The 13,055-nt window shown below is 30.9% G+C and overlaps 1 protein-coding gene across 3 annotated transcripts in view; it reads right to left on the bottom strand.

The window, feature by feature from the left end:
* Positions 1-12,771, bottom strand: part of LOC145283782 (vitamin D3 receptor-like) — a 453,323-nt gene extending 440,552 nt beyond the window's left edge. Inside the window, exon 1 of one of the 3 annotated variants that reach the window (XM_080132844.1) lies at positions 12,528-12,771. The gene's annotated coding sequence lies outside the window, so the exon portion shown is untranslated. The remainder of the gene's footprint in view (positions 1-12,527) is intronic. The other 2 variants (XM_080132848.1, XM_080132847.1) reach the window with 2 other exon arrangements.
* Positions 12,772-13,055: the final 284 nt, after the last annotated feature.

The raw sequence follows: 13,055 nt of genomic DNA, 5'->3' as shown, positions 1-13,055 counted from the left end.
AAAAAACACACGTAAGGTAAACGAACGATGAAAACAGAAAAACGAACACGTGAAAAATGGCTTAAATATGCCTGTTTCGATATTTAAATTTAAAAAATCGGTGGGTACCCGGGTGTTTTGGGGTGTGTGGTCGGGGGTGGATAAGCGAAGTAAAAAAAAAAACAAACAGAAAAACGAACGTCACGTGAAAAATGGCTTAAATAACACTGGTTCAATATTTAAATTTAAAAAATCAAAAAAAAAAGAAGACATCTCACACCATGATTCGAACCCAAAACGTTTAGATAATGAACCAACGCGCTAATCCACTGACCTAACGTGACTTACTTTTTCAACTATTTAAAGTAAATCAGGTCATGACGGCATCAGGCGCATGCGTAGAACCGCTCGTCGTCACGAGAAGTCCGTTTTTGTTGACCCCCCCCCCCTTGTCGAAAATTGTCGATTTCGGAGTGAAAAAATGAACGTTTTTGGCCAATTTTTTGATATTTTACAAGTGAAGGATGGGGCTTCGATATGATACCGAGTTTGTGAATTTTTGTCGTGTCTGTCGAACGTTTTTAACAGACACACAAACATACACACATACATGCATACATTTTCGCTTTTACATATATAGATTACTCAATCATTTTCATGTATTTTTGAAATTTTTTTTTTTTTTTAATTATATACACATATATACATGTGGAGATGTGATCAAGATGCATCAATTCCTATTTTCTGTCCGAACGAAGGTGGCTCTTCAGACCATCCCTGCTTTTACACAGTCTTTTGCAAAGGTCACACTTAAACTGAGATTGAGGGATGCCAACTGGTGCTGCTCTAATGTGGACGCTCATATGACGCTTCAGGCCTCCACTCGATTTACAGACCACAGAGCAAACAGAACATCTGTGCCCTGCAATGTTTTCCCCATTAAAGAAAGATTGATCTCCATGTGAACGCTTGTGGCTAGCTAGGCCAGCTCCGGATAAAGTTATTTTACCACATAAATCACAGGTGTGGTTCTGCATGAAATCCTCCGACAGATTTTTCTTCCGGATATCACGCTTCATTTTTTCATGCTCATATTTTTTCTTCTCAAAACTATCACAGCCATGATAAACCAAGGAGCGCCACTTTTTACGATCATTGGAAGCACTTTCCCAACTGAACCACGTCAATACCAAGAGCTTTAAGATTATCTTTGATGTTATCCTTAAAGTGTTTCCTCGGTTTATGTTGTGGACGCTTTCTTTGTGTAATTTCACCATAGAACAGGCGCTTTGGCAACCTATCATCGTCCATCCTTGTCAGATGTTTAGCCCACCTCATCTGGTTGCGTATAATCAACTTCTCGATACAAGGTACGTCAGCCCACATGATAACATCCATATCAGATATAAAAGTGCTCCACCTGATGCCCAGAATGTGTCTCAGGAATTTCTGGTGCACTCTCTCCATGACTTTTATGTGTCTACCATAAGTTGTCCAGGCCTCAGAAACGTAAAGCAGGGATGGTAAAATACAAGATTGATAGACACTGATCTTTGTATGAATAGTTATACCCCTGATAGACCATACTCGCTTCACTAAGCCACCAAAAGCCTTAGTGGCATGCTGTATCCTATAGTTAACCTCAGCATCCAGGGTTCCATCTCTGGCGAGAGTACTACCCAAATACACAAATGTGTCAACCATGGCAAGTCTCTGGTTGTTGACAAAAATATGTGGTTCCACATACAAACTACCGGGTGGAGGTGTGAACATGACCTTAGTCTTCTTAAGACTGATAGTAAGCCCAAAAGATGCACAGGCCCCCGAAAACAGATCCATGATACCCTGGATATCTCTCTCACCATGGGCCACAAGATCAGCGTCAACCGCATAAAGCAATTCACGAACCAGGTGCTGAAAGGTCCTTGTAGAAGCATGAAAACGACGAAGATCAAAGACCCTACCTGTGGTTCTGAAGCGCAAATAAACACCTAGAGAACATTTCCTAAAGGCATATGATAACATAGTTGTAAAATAAATTGAAAAAGTGTAGGTGCTAGGATATCACCCTGCTTTACACCATTGTTAACCAAGATGGTCTCCGATAGGCATCCGTTGAAGTTCAGGCGAGCCATCATATTAGGGTGGAGCTCCCTGAGTAATCGTACAAATTGAGGTGGACATCCCAACTTCCCCAGAATTATCCATAGGGCATTTCTATTCACCTTATCAAAAGCCTTAGTCAAATCAACAAAAACCTGATAAAGCGGAACGCAGTGTTCAGTACATTTCTCCTGCAACTGCCAAGCAGAGAAGATCATATCTGTGGTTCCTCTGCCCGGACGAAAGCCACTTTGGCTTTCTGGAATGACGGATGAACAAATATACTTTAACAATCTATTGAGTAGAACTCTGGAAAATACTTTGCCAACTGCTTCCAACAAACTTATCCCACGATAACTTCCACAGTCGGTCATGGGCCCCTTTCCCTTGTACAATGATATAAGAATTGCATCAACCCAATCCTGATGGACGGGAACACTCCTCCAGACATCAGTAATAAGATGAAGAATTTCATGAACAAGTTTATCACCCCCATGTAAGAGGACTTCCACAGGAATACCATCAAGCCCTGGAGCTCTCCCAACGTTCACTTCCTTGATTGCATCTCTAATTTCATTCTCAGATGGGAACACAGACATTTCATGGATAAGCTTCTGTTGTGATAAAAAGTCATTGATGACGTCCTCATCAACATTAGAGGGGTTGTCAAAGAGATCAGAATAATGCTCGGTCCAACAATATATATATATATATATATATATATATATATATATATATATATATATATATATATATATATATATATGTATATATATATATATATATATATATATACACACATGCATATATATATATATATTTATTTACATATATGTATTTATGCATGTATATATACATATATATATGTGTGTGTGTGTTGTATATATGTGTGTGTGTTGTATATGTGTGTGTATGTATGTATGTATATATATATATATATACACATATATACAACACACACACATATATATACAACACACACACATATATATGTATATATATACATGCATAAATACATACATGTAAATAAATATATATATATATGCATGTGTGTGTGTATATATATATATATATATATATATATATATATATATATATATATATATATATATATATAAATGAAACGATAGAGAAATCTTTTGGTGTCAATGAGATTATCACTTTTCCTCATCTGTTGTTTGTTATTCACGCAATAAATAATGCTAATTTATATATTTTCAATTTTTCTTTTTGATTAGTTAATTTGTAACTAATCGGCTAATTAGCAATTCCATCTGTGAACAGCACATTAATTATCAAGCATAAAATAAAACAATAAGAATGTCTTACTATACTTCTCCCCCCCCCCCCACTACCACACAGCAATGTGTACGAATATAGTTCGAATAAATTGAGTAAGTAGACGTTAGTAGTAGGTCAATCGCTGTTGGTTGTGGAAATAAAATCAGCTGACTAAGCAAATCTGTTTGTAGCCAATTTCTCGCATTTCTATCATGTTAAACTTGAGAAGTCGCTGCTCAACATGGCAAATATTTTTAGGAAAGGGATCTACTTTTTTTTATATATAAACACGATTTTATTTGTAATAAATAAATACATGTATGCAAATTAATACAGGAGCAAGATAAGATTCGCATGTGTGTATGCGTGTGTGGTGGTGGAGGGGGGGGCGGAGGCGGATGCACTTTAATTCACACCAGCAAGTCAAGGTTTTGGTTTTGATGATCTCTTTATACCCAATCTAAATTTAGTACCAGAAGTAAATTGTACTCCAATTCATAAGGGTTTTTTAAACTGCTTTTATAATTCTATTTCTTGCCTTAAAAACATCATTAATCCTGATTAAGATTAATTAAAGTCGACCAAATTCTTTTTTCTATTTCAACATTTTATTTTAACTTTTCTATATTTTGCATTTTTATTTTGTTCATATCTACAGATAAATGTTTTTCTTTTGAAGTTATGCCACTATATTGCTAGGAAGTTTTTTTTTTTTTTTTTTTTTTTAGGGGGGGGGGTCATCAATTTCACCCTTTCATGCTGATCTTTTTATTTTAGCTATTGTTTTTATTCATAGTAAAAAATAGAAGCAGTCGAGGATTATCAGGAAATAATTCACGATTGAGGAATAGAAAAAGTATATTATTAACTCGCCCTGAACTGCTTTATTTTTATTTTATTTTTTTATTTTTACTATGTACTTAGATGGTTGACCAGTTCGAACTATCAGGTGTTGCATGTAAAACAATGACCTAGTGGTCTTGCAAGTTGTGAACTTGTACAAATCTGACTACATTGAAATATCACATTTACCAAGTGTTTCAATATTTCATCTGATTTCTCATCCTGTCTTTTGAAATATCTTTGAATTTAACATTGACAACAAAACCTTTCTTTCTGATATTAATGTCATTTTGAACAGCAAACAAAAATCGCACATGATGAGAAATCATTTAAATTTTGATAAAATTTGGAAATAAAATGTAAAAAAGTTCAAGACAAATGATCACTCTGATACAAAAAATGAAGGAAAACATGTCACCGTTATTTGCCTCCCCACGAGGGAAGAGTTATACACAAGGTTGATTTTAATACAGGAAAAATCCGGATCTACAAGAAAGGGAATACTCTGAATTGGGACAAAAATTAAAATGACCTCAGTCTAGAAGGACTTCAGGACTGGCCGAGAACAGAAACATATAAGTATATTATCAGAACAGATACTATACTTTTATCCTAGACAACAGTCAGTCATGCCTTAAAATGATTGATCAAAACTGAGATCTATGCTTATGTTGAAATCATTCGTTTTATTAAATCTAATAAAAATGAATGACTTTGTTTTCTAGTTAAAATGAAATGAAAGCATTTTTATCTCCAAGTTATTTTGTTTTTATTTCCGTGTTTTTTTTTAATAAAACTTATAATTAATATAAATGTGATTTATTTATATATTTTGATAAAATATATAATCCTGAAAAGTAAAGCATATAATTTCTATGTATAAAATAAGACTAAAATAAAAAGTTTATTTTTCACATTTTAAAAGACTATGAACATCTAATTGATAATACTAAATGCTATATATAAAAGATGTTATCTACAAAATATCTCAAAATACCTCCATGAAAGACATTTAGATAATTACTCATAACGCACACATGATGCAGTTGTACATGTTTATATAAATAAACACATGCACACATCTAATTTGAAATGAGTTCTTTTATGAGTTGTTTCACTTTTATTTATTTAAACAATGATTTTCACAAAAAAGGATAATTAAATAGGAAATGATTTACCTGTCATTATTATATGGAAGAAAATATGCACTGACCACACACACACACACACACACACACACACACACACACACACACACACACACACACACAAAATCTTATTTTATGCATAGGAATATACATATTTTATTTGCTATCACATTTGTAAAATTTACACAGAGAAAAAATAAACAAAAAAAGAAATAAACTTTTAGTTATGATAGAGACAACTCGTTTTATATTTTTTAATAAAAATTGCTGATTTTGATTTTTTCGGTAATAATTTCAAATAATTATATATTAGCAGTTGTGTGAGTGGGACTATTTGATTTTTTAATCAACTGTAGTGAAGTATGTTATTATAGTACCTGTAACATGACACAACAATAACAAATGAAAATCTTTGATATATCATTTTTAATACTATTTTGCTTTTTATGCCCAACTTTTATAATCTCATGAGATAACTTTGTGTGTGTATATATATATATATATATATATATATATATATATATATATATATATATATATATATATATATATATATATATATATATATATGTATATATATATATATGTGTGTATATATATATGCAGAGAGAGAGAGAGAGAGAGAGAGAGAGAGAGAGAGAGAGAGAGAGAGAGAGACTATAAATATTATTTTGCTATTATGTCTCCTCTGAGGACATGAGGCATTCATTGAAACTCCATGAAATAAGGAAAAAACTTTGTATTCTTTGTCAAAAAATAAATTTGTTGTAAATTTTGATTTACAGAATTTAATTCCAAACTTTTACTCATATATATATATATATACATATATATATATATATATATATATATATATATATATATATATATATATATATATATATATATATGCATATAAAAGTAATAAAGTTAATCAAATTTATGTATTTTAAGCGCACAAAATACATAAAAAATATTTCTTAGTTTTGTGATGAAGTTATGTTTGAAAAAATCCATTTTAATTATTCTGATGAACTGTAATTTGCGATTTACCCATTAAGTGTCTGTCTATTACTCTCACCTTCTCTCATCGAATGTTGTTTGATTACTCTCTTCTACTCTTACTTTATACAGTATCTATCACTCTCGCTTTTGTCTCTCTCTGTCTTTCTCTCTCTCTGTCTGTCTTTATTTCTCTCTATCTCTGTGTCTGCCCCCTCTCTCTCTCTCTCTCTCTCTCTCTCTCTCTCTCTCTCTCTCTCTCTCTCTCTGTTTATTAACAGCAGGGGTAATAAACCTAACTATAAAACAGAAGATTTAAAGATTGGAACAGTCCATGATAAAATTGAGAAATATTACCACTAGTATTAATACTATTTAACTAATAGCTGAAGATAAGATATAGATAGAAAGAGACAAAGGTATATAAGGAACAGAAGGACTAATTTTAGATTTTGTCTTTTTATTTTTATTTTTTAAAATATAACAGACTTTGCAAACTCATTTTTTAAGATTCAAACAATCTAACATGAGCACATTTTTCTAGTATGTGAAAGATATTGAGTGAAAATCTGACAAAATATATAGGTGAAATGAATAGAAAGGAAGACTAAATACAATTTAAATAAATAAAATTCATAAAGAACCATATGAACTCACTGAAGAAAAAAAGCTGATATAATACATTTATTTATGTATTCGTTTAAATGTTTCTATATTAACTGTTACTGTGATTTGAAACGTGCAAATATTTAATTTGTCTTTCATTAAGCACTTAACAAACCGAACTCTTTTATTAACGAACAAATTTTAAAAAGGTAATATTAACTGGAACACTTTAAAATACTTTAAAATTGATGATTAAACTAGGTTCAATTCAAAACATGTCAAAAGAAAAGAGGAATATCGTTATTTACTTACAATGATTCAGGAAAAGTAAAACGAGTTGAATAAACAGTAATATATTTTATCGTTTTATATAAAAATCATTACTCAAGAAAACTTCCATATCTCGACTATAACAAGAATCTCTTATGCCTTATATAATTCTTGCAAATTCATGAACATAAGATATTGTGCTAGTTTCAATTGCTCATTAAGATAAAATAAAATTATTTTGAATACAAAGTGATCAGTCTTTTTTATTTCAATTTGGCAACATGCAACAAAAAAATCGTTATTTTTTGGCCAAAAATTCTTATCAGCTTTTATTCTATACAATTGCAGATTTTGTTCAATAAATGATTTCAATAAATTAATTCTTTTCAAATTCGTGAAATCAAATCAAAATTTTATGCTGCCATGTATAGTTTGATGCTAACAATTTATGGAAATAAAATATTGTATGTGAAAATAGAAACTGTAAAATGTTGTGTCTATCTAAAACAAATAGTTTTTTCTATTCACCCTTAGCTTGTCGTTAAAATATTTCTTAACCAATAGTTTTTTCTTTGGAATTTGTGCAAGAATGAAAAAAGTAAAAAATATTTACAAATTTATTGAATTTATTTGGTCAGGCAATGACGTTTTTGAACCTGGCAAAAAGTCATTGTCAGTATTATTTTTTGTTCAATGCTGTCAGTTGTGTAAAATTAATTTATTCATTTAACAACAATGACATCCTTATTTAATACAATTACATTTTTTCTCTTGCAACTGTATGTTCATATACATTTCATGTCCATAGAAATGGACGAATATTTGGATAGAATACCTGTACATTAGATGTGAAGCCATTCTACAAGAATATATTTCCTGATTTGAGCAATTTTTCCATACAGTTTAATATTTATTACAAACATGAATGAGATTTAGCTGGAAATAAATTATTTTCAAGAAATATTTTCAACATTTTGTATAACGCGCTATTATGTTTAGAGTAAATTCCTTCAAATTGTTTTTTTTGTGATGTTGGTATTAGTTATGCGTTTGATTGAGAAGCAAAAGAATAACGAAAAGTACAAGAAAATCAATATCATCGAACCAAAGGTTTCTTTAATCTACCAAAACGATTGCAGGTAGCATGAAATAGTTTCGAATGTCACGCATCATGAAACTGCAATCATTGACTACAGTTAGAAATTTTAAAAAAATCAACTTTACAAAAACAAGACAACTTTGTAGAAATTAAATTTCTACATAAGTAAATGCTTTCGTTTCCGAAACCAAACTCGTTTAGAATTATTAATGTTGATTTTGAGAGAAATTAACAGTGAAGATAAAGAAAACAAGAGATACTAAAATAAAAACAATCAAATGAAAAAAGAAAGAGAAATGGGGGGGGGGGTGACTAAATATAAGAGAATTTGTAAGGAGAGACATTAATACACCCCCACCTACAACAAAAAAAAAGGAAAAGGTAAACGAAGCATTAACTATTTTAAAAAGGAACCAAATATATGAAAGAGAAGAATGGGTAAAGAAGAGCTAGAATCCGCAAAAATAGTTTTCTTCGTCAGTCAGGCGATTCGCGTGCCACCGTATGCAGCATCCACCCGACATATGCATACGGCAGATCAATGGAAGAAGAGGGAACAACAAAATCGAAGGAATGCCATTTTGAAAATGTACAACGATACAAAGATATTTTCTTCAGCAGAAAAACAAAAAGTTTTTCATGAATGACTTCCTCTTCTCGAAAGACTTTATTATTAGACTGCAAAGAATAGAGAGAGAAAAAAAAAGCTTACTCAGCAGAAACCACTTCTTTCTCGTCTTCTTTCGCTTTTCTCTCGTAAACATAAATGGTAGTGGCTCATATGGTAAAGATGTTTTCAGTTTTTGCTTTGAACAAGACTAACAGACTAACAAGTTTAGGTGGAAGGCGTCCAAATGTGGGCTATATTTAGTTTGAGTTGACTTAGAGAAAAAGGAGATAAAAAGAAGATATAAGTGAAAATTCGGATACTTCTCATTTTTGAGAAATTTGAATATTAAGTATAAAAAATCAATAAAGAAATATTCGTTAAACTTCCGTTTCTTTGCGGTATATAAAAGGATATTATGTCCAACTTGAACATTCAAATGTATCAGCTTTGCATTGAATTTGATCTATCACCATTAGACACCAATTAAGCAAGATTTACTGAATTTTAATTTCTTCTTAAGATTACTTAGTCTCAAGCCTTGAATTTGTGACATTTTTTAGAATAGGGTTTATTAGCATTCTATTTTATTCTTAATATTTATAAGGGGAAACTAAAAGTGGTTCAAAACTGTTCGTTCAGGGAATTAATTTTACTGATCCTGGGACAGGTATTTTCCTAGTGTAATTGTGTGTGTGTGATTGTATATATATATATATATATATATATATATATATATATATATATATATATATATATATATATATATATATATATATATAATTTTGTTTAAAAAAATAGACAACTTTTGCTGATTGATCCCTTAATATAATTCTTCAATTTCAATATATCTTTTAAAAACAAATCCTATTTACTCTCTTAACACACACACACACACACACACACACACACACACACACACACACACACACACACACGCACGCACACACATATAATGTGATGTATTTATTTTATTATTAAATATTATCATCCAGCAGCGTTCAATTATTAAAAAAGAGCATGATATTTATTTATTAATAGGAGATTTTCAAATATGGTTGATAACAGTTTGTTTACGTTGCATTATATCACATTTTCTGGGACTGCACCGCGCGTATAACCGATAGTATCATGCTGCTTATATATATCTAGTGTTACAGTAGATCATATCACATTAGCATGATACTATCTTGCTAGATTCAACCACTCTGATAAGTCGTAGACGACGAAACCCGTGTCAGTGGTTAATTATATTTTAACAATACATATGTCGCTCCCCATTTGGAGGTACCAAATTGCCAATTTGGCAAATTGGTCAAAGGGAAAATTATTCCCAACTCGCATTTAGATAAAAATGAGCTTTTGTATAAATAATTGAATTCATTCAAAAAATATTGCAAAACAAAAACAAATAACACACACACACACACACACACACACACACACACACACACACACACACACACACACACACACACACACACACACACACACACACACACACATAATCACGGATGTTTAGGTCAATTGATCTACAAGAAGAAATATATTGCTCTATGAACAAAATGCTTTTTTTTTATTAAAATCAAGTTATATAATTTTTCTTGATTTAAAAGGGGATTAATTTAATGAATCAATATTGCATATAACACCAAAAATTATGTGAACAGCAACAAAACACTGCATATAATTTTTACGATTCAAGCTATTTGCTTAAAAAGATATATATTTCTTTTTACTTTTGTAAACCAATGACATAAACTGTTCTATAAATATATATATATATATATATATATATATATATATATATATATATATATATATATATATATATATATATATATATATATATATAACATATTTATTTATTGGATTCTTTGAAAAGATGTTAAAGATGTTTTTATTCAAAAACTTTTTTACTGACATTCGATTTTGTTGAGGATATTGAATATGAAGTCACAGAAATAAGACATTTAATAACTTTGTGTTGACAAAGCACAAGGTCAAATGAGGAGGAATTCATTTTAATAGTAAGAAAGAGTCAAAAGATACCATATATGCCTAGAGAATCAGAATGAAAACGCTGACTTTCATTATAAGTTTAATAATAAACAAGGATATCAGTGAGAAACATAGCAGATAGACACACACATGCATACGCACAGACACACACACACAATACTAGTGTATCCATTCTGTCAATGATATCTGCATTTTTGTTTGTTCTCCCCCCACGCCGAAAAATTTGGATAATTTCTGTGTGAAAATTGAATTCTTTTTTCATAAAATTATTTTCTTTATTTAGCAATAATTATTTTATTATAATTAAAAATAACTTGGCAATTTAAATTAATATCATTTTAATAGTGCATGTATTAAAACACCTTTTAATAAGAATACAGTTTTATTTTTTAATGATTGTATTTTTCGTAATTTTCTCAATTAATTCATGCATAAATTGATAAATTTAGATATCTTGTTTGCAATTTTTTTTGCTGAAATGCTTTTACTGAAAATTTATGTTTCGTGTATTTTATCTTACTTTTTGTTTAAATTTACGGGAATAAATGTTCGCATTCATAACGGAGGAAACTTATGAAACATGTCGTGTGTGTATGTGTGTGTGCGTGTGCGCATGCTTGAAGATATTTTGAACTCCGAAATCTTTTATTGTGTATTTCTCAATGTAAGTCTCTGTAAGGTAAAAACTTCTCTTAGTCTGACACCCGTGAATTTCTATGCAGAGAACAGAAGCAGCAATCTCTCTCTCTCTCTCCCTCTCTCTCTCTCTCTCTCTCTCTATATATATATATATATATATATATGTGTGTGTGTGTGTGTGTGTGTGTGTGTGTGTGGATAGATAGATAGATAGATAAATGCGTATGTGGGTGTCTGTGTGTGTCGGATCATTTTATCTATTCTCATAGATTTTTCTAGTAATTCTTTTAATCCTTATCAATGGATCAAAATACGATCAGTGCAGATATACACCTGTTTTTTTTTTTTCCATATGCATGTTATTGTTGCATTTTTTACAATCAGATGTATTATTTGTTCATCGATAAAGATCAGTAACTAAACAATTTAAATGATACTTTTCTTTTAAAAAAAGTGACTCACATTTCCCTTACAGTTTTCATGCTGACAAAATATTCATAATGAACTTATATATAAAATAAGTTATAGACAATTAAATAGTGATGCAACGACTTTCACGGTGTGTATGTCTTTTTGTGTGTGTAGCAGTATCAACTATGTTCAGAATTGTATGTAGAAAAGCAGTTATGTAAATGTTCATGAAAATTAAGATGGAGGGTTTATATTTGTATCGTTTGGTTCAACATTAATATTTTCTTAATTAATTCTTAGAAGATATACCCTAACCGTTACACATAGTTGTGTGCACATGTGCGCACATGTTAGGCTTTCCGATCGGGCCTTTATATACAGAAATATCAAAACTGTGTTTGAAGTTTATTCTTTCTTCCTTTTTTTTTATTGTTATCTGCAAATATTCTGTGTGTGCAGACGCAGGCAGTCATGCATGAGTGAAAAATCGGTCAAGAAAAGAAGAACAAGTGCACAAGAATGAAAATCTGCTACGTACCAGTCTAAGAAGCGGAATGAAGCTAATCAAAGAAAAAGAAAAGTATATAAAATTTAATAGAAGGCCGCAGACAGAGACAGCAATTGGGATTCAGTTCTACACTCGCTCACTCCTTCACTTGATTCTTTTAATCAAAAAAGATAGCAGTCTCTTGATTTCTGGTCAGAATCTTATGTACATTATACTGTTAAAATCACAGTGCACACCTTAAAGTGCATGCATGAAGCATACTGCGTGCAGCTGCAGAAATGTAGCAAACTGTGCAATTTTTGTACTTGTAGTTTTTGAAAAGGGGTTGGAAAGGGGTTGGAAAAGAGACTGATTATTTTTTTCTTAGACAACACAAAAGTCGGTTGCCGGGTCAATAATACACCATTTTTCTATTTCAATTATATATTCCTTCCCTCTTTCTCTCTTTATTTCTCTTCCCGTCTTCCCCCTCTCTCTTTCTTCCTCTCACACACACATAAGATGACCGAATAAGCATTTTATTCAATCAGCAAAATAGAATATATTTTCTATATGTTC

The sequence above is a fragment of the Euprymna scolopes genome, chromosome 8, assembly GCF_053919585.1.
Source record: "Euprymna scolopes isolate OS-2025 chromosome 8, ASM5391958v1, whole genome shotgun sequence".
Taxonomy (NCBI): Eukaryota; Metazoa; Mollusca; class Cephalopoda; order Sepiida; family Sepiolidae; genus Euprymna; species Euprymna scolopes.
The sequence above is the reverse complement of the archived record's forward strand: the minus strand, read 5'-3'. Positions and strand labels throughout refer to the sequence as shown.